Genomic DNA, 9245 nt, shown 5'->3' on the forward strand with positions numbered 1-9245 from the left:
TAATTGCACGTGAGTTTGGCTTTGCCTTTCAGCATCTTTTTTCCTTGTCTGCTTTTTACACAGTGGGGAAAGAAGCCGTTTTTGTTCTTCACAAATAAATTACAGTCATTTTCTGTGGCCAGGGTTGCCCTGCAGTAAGCGTGCTGAAGACAGCACCTGCCCCTGCGATTGGCTGAGAAAGCCAGGAGAGTCAGGAAAACCCTGAATCTAAGCACACCGTTCTTTCTAGGGAATCACTGAATCAGAAATAGGAAGAAAGAAAAGAGAGATGGTGGATTTCACTGGATAGGTAGCCTTGTGAAAAGCTCCTCTTGAATGCAGGGCCACCCAGATGTTCACCAGCACCGGCCCAGTGTCTGTTCCATGGTGGTGGTTGAGAGTACAAAGGACTTCAGTTTGGGTTTTGTTTTTGTGGCACTGGAGAGTAAATCCAGGGCCTTCAACTGAGCTACATCCCCAGCCCATTTTTTATTTATTTTGAGATAAAGTCTTTAAATTGCCCTGGCTGGGATTGCTCAAACTTGGGATCCTCCTGCCTCAGCCTCCGAGGTTGGAGGGTGTGCACCACCACACCTGGCTAGGTGTCCCTAAGTGCTCTATGGCATCCCCAGCAGCTACTCTGTGGAGCTGGAATCTGCGCTGACCGGGCGGGCTGAGCCTATGTGGCTCTAGCCCTGACATCTGTACCTGTCCAGGCTCTGCTGGAAGCCTGGAAGGCCGAGATGGTCTCCCAGCAGCCTTGCACTTGGCCGGCCTCATTTATTTGACACAAATAAGCTCGTTGACCTGATTTAGCACTGGGAGGAACCACAGGGAGTGCAGTGTGATCTCCAGCCCTTCCTACTGCAGCCTCGCAGAGCTCCGAGGACAGCTGCGCAAGTGACACTTGTGGGTGCACACTTGTGGGTGCAATTTCGAGGCAGCACAGGCAGGAGGAGCTGGGGGAGGCACCGCGCTGGTGGCACACGCGGGACAGTTGCTGTCTGTGCCACTAGGTGGCACCAGCGCCCTAGGTTTTCCGTCCTCAGCTTGCTCCCTGTGCAGAAATCGCGGCCGGTGCCTGTGTGCAGCTCCCTCTCCCGAAAACAATGAAGCTGCTTCTGTGTCTGGAGAGCCATCTGCTGCCGTGACAGTCACAGTCGGGGTCTCTCCTGGTCCTTGCCATTTGGGGATGGGGACTCGGGACAGGGAAGAGGGCTGCCGATGCCGAGAGCGAGCGCCGCGGCCACGCTTCCCTCCGACCCACCGCCCCCCAGGACACAGTCGCCACGCTCTTCACCGTCCTTGCTGGACAAAGGAAGTGGCCCTGGGGACGCCCGTGGTGCGCTCGTCGGTCTCCGTGGCCCCTCTGCCCAGGCAGGAGGAGGAGGAGGACACAGGCCCGGCCGCACTCTGCGGAGGGTCACAGTTAGTGTGGACGCCACCCTGACTCCAGGGCGCCCAGGGCGTGGCCAGCGGCCCTCACCCTGCCTGGCACCTTGCGGTGAGGTGGACTTGACTGCGGGCAGCGCTGAGCTGGGGAAGCACCGTCTCCTAACACCTCCCCCGCGCACGCGGAGCCCCTCAGCCCGGGAGTGATTTGAACCCCTACGTAGTGAGTGGGCGCGGGCTGGAGGGGGCGGATGTGGGCTTGGCCTGAAGTCTGCCGTTCGCCCCTGGGATCTGGTCATCCCGGGTTCGGGTTCGGCAAATTGTTCCTAGCCAGGAGGGGATCTGGAAGACTGTAGGAAGGCGAAGCCCTGCGGTGCAGCCCTGCTTCCTGTCCTTCCGGCCACCCAGCCTGGTCCTCATTATTGGCCGACTCTGTCCCCACCCAGATTCCTATGTTGCAGCCTGAACCCTTTAACCCTTCCCAATGGGACTGTATTTGGAGCGCGAGTCTTTAAAGCCACGAGCACGGCTGGCCACCACGGGGCTGCTGTCTGCGGGAGGAGTGGGAGACTTAGCACCAGGGAGGCTGACTTAAGAGGGCTGTGGGTTCGAGGCCAGTCGGGGCTACATGGTGAGAAGCTGTTTCAAAAACAAAAAGAAGAAAAGGACTCCAGGGTGTGCCTGAGCAGTGAGGGACGGCCACGTGAGGATGTCGCAGAAGGTGGCTGTCTGAAAGCCGTGGAGAGAGACTTCAGGAGAAGCCAGCCTGCTAGCAGTGTGATCTTGGATGGAGTGAAAAGCAACACTGTTGTTTGAACCTTTGAACCATGCAGGATGTGGGATTCTGTGTCCTCTGGTCCAGAGGACAGCACATTCGGCTGCATAGCTAGGTTTCTCCTGGCTTCTTTGTGTCCCTTTGTGCCTTTCTCTTATTTTCTTTGAGACAGGGTCTCACCACATAGCCTAGGCTACCCTTGAACTTGAGATCTTCCTGTCTGAGCCTCCCCAGTGCTGAGGTGATGGGCGTGTGCCACCATAGCTGGTAGCGGTCCCTTTTCTTCTGGTCCCATGTCTGTGTGTGAAGGAGCACGAACAGGATAGCACACAGGGTCCTTCCAGGCCAGGGTTCCAGCTGGAGGTGTCCAGACGCAGGCGGTGTTTCACTGGCCAGTGGCTCTCTCCAGGGGACACTCGGTGATGGTGGACGCACTGTGGATGGAGGCCAGAGGTGCCCCCACCTGTCAGTAGCTGGAGGCAGGGCCTGTGCTGCAGAGACAGTGAAAGTGCTTGCCCGAGACCACTGTGTGTCTAGCCTGGTGCTGGGACAGGGAGGGCAGAAGTGGAAGGTGAGCAGTGTCTTCCGCAGCTTAAAACCCAGTCCATCCAGAGCCTCTGCTTTTGGAAATGTGAGTAAGATGAGTGAGTTAAGATAAACGGCTGCTTCAGATTTGCAGAATAAACTCCCATGCTCAAACCACACAGGGCAGCATTCGTTTGTGCCTTTTTTATTCATTGACACTGGCTGTAGCTTGTGGCTTGACAAAAAGGATTTGAGGGAACACGTTTATATGTGAGTTGAGTTTGTAAAATAGGATCAAAACCCATGGAAAATAGAAGGCAGGCATGCAAGTGTAAGACAGCAGCACAGTGGATGGGACTAAGCTTCCTGGCAGCCTGGGCAAAAAGGGAAATAATCCCTCAGGATGATGTAGACTTTTGGTAGTGGTTAGCCTCCTGCAGGTGTGGCCGTTTGTTACCAGGGAAAGCTCTAAAAGGTTTGCCAGCACTGGGGTAGAGCATTAAAGGCATTGTACTATTTCTTTAAAGACTGCAAAGTCCCAAATTCTCTGGGCTTTTGTGGTGTTGACTGTGTCTGCCATGCATGCCAAAGGCGGGCACTCCTGGATGTTGGGTAGAAGGACGACTTGGAGAGGTTTTCTGCCTTTCAGTAGTTCAGACCTGTTGGGAAGACAGGCGGTGATGCTGCTTCCTGTCTTACAGGCTTATAAAAGTGAGGACAGAGTTGCTGTGTGAGCAAGGCAGGCAGAAAAGACAGCTTAAGACATTTTAAAATGTCTTTACAAGCTTATCACAAAATAATACATTGTGTTATAGAAACATAAAATGATACAAATATGAAGAAGAAAATAACCCTTCTGTCCATGGACTTCCGCTGTTGGCCTCCACACCCTTGTGCACGGGTGAATTTACACACTAACAATGGAGGCGGCATCCCATGGTATTTTGCCATCTCGAGGCTTTGCAGTCTGAGTAGGAGCTCACTGAGCAGAGGTTGTGGGGTGCATCATGCCAGGGCCCCCTGGAGCTGTGCCAGGGTCGCTTTCTGCTTAGAATAGAGTGGAATTCTGCAGTTCACTTCCTGACGCCAGGGGGCGACACCCGTGCAGGCACATGGAGCAGGGTGCTGCGAACCCTGTAGCCCAGCAGCCCCGGAACGCTGTTCTCCCCACGCCTTTTTTTTCCTTTTCTTTTTAACCCAGGTAGCAATGTTAAATATTCTACTCCTTGGTTTTGTTTTTTGGGGTAACACTTTCTTGAGATATAATGCACTTACCATACCATCACCCATTTAAAGTGTAGGAGTCAATGACTTTAGCACAGTCACAGTTGTGTAACTTTAGCTGTATAATTATGATACTGGGGATTGAACCCAGGGCCTTTGCACTGAGCTGTATCTCCAGTCTCCTTTTATTTTGAGACTGAGCTTGAATTTGCAATCCTCCTGCCTCAGCCTCCCACAATGGGGTTATAAATGTATACCACCATCCCTGGCTTAACTTTAGAATATCTTCATCGCTCCCCTCTAAAAAAAACCTTTACATATTGGCAGTCATCCATCCCCGAACCCTTAGCAACTGTTATTTTGTCACTTGATTTTTTAAAACTTGGGTACTCCATATAAATGAATGCATGCATTATGTGATCATTTCTGTCTGGCTTCTTTCACTTTGCATCACACTTTCAAGGCTCATACATGATGTATCAATGCTTAATTCCTTTTTATGACTGAATACTGTTCCATGGTATGGGTATACCACATGTTGTTTATCCATTGTTCAGTTGATAGACGTTTGGGTTGGTTCCAGTTTGGGGGCTATCATGAATAATGTTGCTTTAAAATGCATGTATGAGTTGTGTGTGGATGTATGTCTTCAGTTTTCTTGGGGATACCTACAGTGAGATTGTGCGGTCAAATTTAGTAATTTTGTTTCACCTTTTGAGGAGCCGCCAGCTTTTTCCAAGTAGTTGCAGTTATATCTCTCTAGCCATGCATGAGGATTCCAGTTTCTCCATATCCTTGCCAACGCTTGTTAGTGTTTTTTTTTTATGGTACCCATCCTAGTGGCTGTGAAGTGTTAACACATTGTGGTTTTACCAGCATTTCCGATGGCTAATTACACTGAACGCCTTTCTCCGTGCTTATTGCCCTCTATGCCTTTTTTGGAAAGAGATCTATTCGAATCCTCCTCGGCCTATTTGACAATGAAGTTATTTGTCTTTTCATTTTTGAGTTATTTGACCTTTGTATTTTATATATTCTGGTATTCTGGACCTGATTTGCAAATATTTTCTTTCTGTTGGTTGCCTTTTCCCTTTTTAAATAGTGCTCTTCAAAGTGTAGAAGTCTAATTTTGATAAAGTTCCAGTTTGTTTTGTTTCATTGCTTGTGCTGTCTGTGTCACACCGATCCCACTTGTTTTAGTGTAGGGCGGTGTTCCTTGCCGTGCCCTGCATTAGGGGTAACGCTTGCCTATTTGCATGGAGCTCTGTATTTTGGATTCTCCTTCCCCATTCCCCCTAGTCATCCTGGCACCCTCTCGGAGTTAAGAGGCCCAAGCCAGTCGCAGATGTCACCAGGTCCCCGTCACTGTTTTAAACACCCCGCCGTCCCACCCTCCTCTTTTTCTCCCTCACCAGCATGTATGTGTATTTCGCAGCACAGCCTCGGGGCCTTCTGTGGCTGGGTTCCCTAGACAAGCGTTGCGCTAACGCAACCTCACAGGACCGCGTCGCCATCTGCTGGCCAAGATGGGGACGTGCACTCCAAGGTCTGAGGGACTCCAGTAGGGCGCTTGGGGTGACAGAGTGTCCCGCCAGCTAATTGTTTTCATCCTGACCCACTCCCGATGCTTCCTCAGGTCTTCCCGCCACTGCAGGTCGTGTTTAAATACTAAACGACTTAGTATTAAATACTTAGAACTGTGTACTATTAACCAGTTTAACACTAAACGGTGAACTCCTGGGGAAACGGAAGGATGCCGGCTTCTGCTCCTCGCCCCTCAGCAGACCCTTGGTGCATGGAGTGGGCAGCCCCGCCTTGGCCCTGAAGCTCCGGCAGCGTTTGAGGCGCTGGGCTCCTGCGCCCGCGGAATGCAGACCCCGCCTGGGGTCTCCTCACCCCTGCCTCTCCCGACCCCCAAGTCTCTTGACTTTCCCGAGGCGGAGACTGAGGCCCTGGAAGGACCAATGACCCCCGTGAGCAGCATCTTTTTATTCACGAACCGTGTAGCAGCGGGGCTGGGAAGTGGGTGGTGCCTCGTGCAGCGTCTGACACTCGGTATTCGGCAAGTACTGTCCGGTGACTAAGAAGAAGGAGTCACTTCCAGGCCCCAACTCAGAGGTGTCCACTTTTTTCTCCATCTCCACCTGCTCCTCCTGTCCTCAAGGCCTCTGTCGTTTCGGTAAACATTTGTGGTGGTGGTCAGTGAGGAGCACGTGTTCACGTTTGCCTTTTTTACGGTGTTGGGGACCCAGCACACGGCCTATTATTAGGTGCTAATAACTTTTCCTTTGATCTTTAATAGAAGGGATAAAAATGTGATTTTCAAGGAGAGGGAAGTGGGGAAAAAAAGCAAGGTACATCATGTACAGGTACAGATTCCCAATGATGAAGGTGATTATTATGTGTAGCTAAAATATACCAATAAAAAACCCCATAAAATTAACCCTCCCAAACCAAATGTGAATTTCAGAAGCGTACAGAAGCACAATTACTTGGGGAGGCTGAGGCAGGACGATTGTGCGTTTGAATCCAGCCTGGGCCACTTACTGAGACACTGTCTCAAAATAAAAATGCTGGGGATCTAGCTTTGTGATAGAGCACTTGCCGAGCACAAGTGAGATCATGGGTTCAATCCCCAGTACTGAAAAAAAAAAAAAAGTACAGAAAACCTTGTTCACGAATCCCCACAGAAGCATTATTTGCAGTAGCTAAAAAGTGGAGTCATCCCAAATGCGCCTCATCCAATACTTGGATAAAGGAAACAGGCCCTATCCACACTGTGGAATATTATACGGCCAGAAAAAAGGAATGGATTTTAAAACATGCTACAATACAGATGGATCTTGAAAATCCCATATAAGCTGGCCACATATGGTATAATTCCAATCACATGAAATGTCCCAGGAAAGCAAATCTGTGGAAACCAGCAGTGGATTTGGTGGCTTCATCGGGCTGGAGGGACTGGGGAGAAAAGATGACAGCGTGGTGAGAGTGTTCTGGGACTGGTTGTGGGGACGCTCGCACGAGTGAGTGCGCTGCAGAGATCCGCCACAGCTGCGCAGGAGGTGGGTGCGAACCTTCCAGCGTGTTTACTGTTGGGAAACGGGGTGTGGTAAGGGTGTTGGCAAGGGCTGGGCACGTGGCAGGAGGGTTGAGCCTTGTGGGGAGCGGGGCTCAGCCGGACTGCCCGGGCACGCACCCCGCCTGCGCCCCTGCTGGGAGCTCAGTGTTGGGCTGTGAAGCCGGGTGTGGTGACGCTTCCTCGTGGGCTCGGTGTGAGGCGACAGCGTGTGTGAGTGCTGTGCCCACACTGTGTTCCCCACGTACTCATTTCCGTGTCCCACGCCTGAGAGGCCATGACCTGTGGTCTTAAGCTGTGGAAGGTGCTTTCTGTTAAGTCCTTTTGCTGTCAGAGGCTCCTGGTGGGCAGTGTTGCCATGGGATCGAGGGGCAACCGTGCAGGTGCAGGGTCCCCTTGCTCACGCCCACCCGAAGTCTGGTGCTCAGCTCATCTGAGCCCCTCTCTGTGTTCAGCCCCAGCCCTGCCTGCCTGCACCAACCTGAGCTCTGGGGGCGTTTCGGCAGCTGGCCTCATGGTGAGGGTGGCACTGGGGAGCGGCCACCCCTTGCATCCCCAGAAGCAGGGACCCTTCAAGCCAATCCAGGTACTCTGGGAGGCCCATGGGGCAGGGCTGGTTTTTGCCCAAAATGGAAAGAAAAGGGGGACGATTCTTTGGAGTTCTGACACTGCCGGATTCTCACATGCCGGGAGAGAGTTCAAATTCCTCTTCCTTGGCTGGCCTGCCTCCTGGCCAGAGACACTGGAGACCTCCATGTGGCTTCTGGTGCCAATGACAGCAAAGAGACTGGGGAGGGAAGGAGAGCCGCCAGCAGGCACCGGGGTGAGGGTTCTGTCCCCCCAGAGAAACAGGGTCGATCTTCCTCTGCGGTCCCCTATGGATGTAATGTCTTGTGACGGTGGGGCTTTGAAGGCCTCAGTGAAACGCAGCTGTACCCTGTACAGTAGGTCATGTTGTCCATTTTACGCAGGAACAAGCCACAGAGTGACGTGACTTGCATGGGCTGAGGTGAGCCAGTGGGGACGTTGGATTCAGACCCAGCCCTGCCTTCTGAACTCTGCCTCTCAGACCCAGTGTGACAGCCTTAGGCACAGACAGTCCTTGAGGAGGTCACAGTGAGAGAGCTGCAGAGACAGCTTAGGTCAGGGGAGAGGCCAGAAGGATTTTCCTCTAAGGGGGTAGAATGCAAATAGGTCTCTATGAACAGCTACTTATCGTATGAACAGGTGGGCCTGACTGTGTTCCATTAAAACTTTATTTACAAAAACGGGATGAGGGCTGGATTCAGTCCTTGGGCTAAAGCTTGCTGACCCAGGCTTAGGGACCAGCCTTAATTGTTCAAACTCCTTTTCCATTTTATCCCTTATTTTAAATACTAAGTACTGGTAGAACTGGAATCTCTTTTTATATGGTCCTGGGCAGGTTACTTTTAAGACAGACAAACAAACAAACATGAAAGGTACCTTTGGAGAAGGACCTTGACCAAGTAGAAGCAACAGGAATTTGGATTTTTAACCCTACAGCAGATGCCCAGAGATGACTCTTCCCACCCTCCCTCAGTGGAAGGCTGGGTGTTTTAATTAGCCAGTGTTGGCAAATTGCTTTGTCGAAAATTGTAAAATGTTTCATGTTACAAGTGCCAAGAGTCCTAATTAGCTCTCCTTAAAGACACCGCCCGGAAGCATGACATTGGTTGCTCGAGGTCCAAGCCTGCAAGGGTGTCCTTCAGGCGAACCACCAGGTTTTAAGCAAACATGACCGAACGAAGACACAGAACTCACATGGGCATTGCATCCCCGTCTTTCTCCTGAACCCGATTCCCAGAGCCTGGGATGCCAGCCCCAGGCCCCGAGGTGGCGGTGGTTCACGCGTGAGTGCCTGCGGGCGACTGGGGTGTGGGCTGAGTGTACGCACCCGTCTGCTGCTGCCACCACTCTCTCGCGCCCTGCTCTGACGTCAAGGTCACCAACTGGAGGAGGGCAGCGCTCACTTATGTGGTGGGGCTGGCGCTTGGTACCGCAGTCAGGGGAGACCTGTGCCTGCTCTGTCGCTCTGCACGGCTGGATAATGAGTTTGCTCTCCAGCACTGTTGTTCTGTGCCGTGGCAGCTGCGACAACAGTAGCTGATCCTCATCTCTGTCAGAGAGGGAGACGTGAATGCGGACCTTCGCCACCGGAGTTGCATCAGTGGGGCTTTCAGGCGTCCGGCAAAGTCCTCACTAAGCTGGCAGGGCCAGGGCGGCAGTGAGAGGGCGGTAGGTCTGGGGGTC

This window comes from Fukomys damarensis, unplaced genomic scaffold, assembly GCF_012274545.1.
Source record: "Fukomys damarensis isolate Sample0158 unplaced genomic scaffold, DMR_v1.0_HiC HiC_scaffold_12, whole genome shotgun sequence".
NCBI lineage: Eukaryota > Metazoa > Chordata > Mammalia > Rodentia > Bathyergidae > Fukomys > Fukomys damarensis.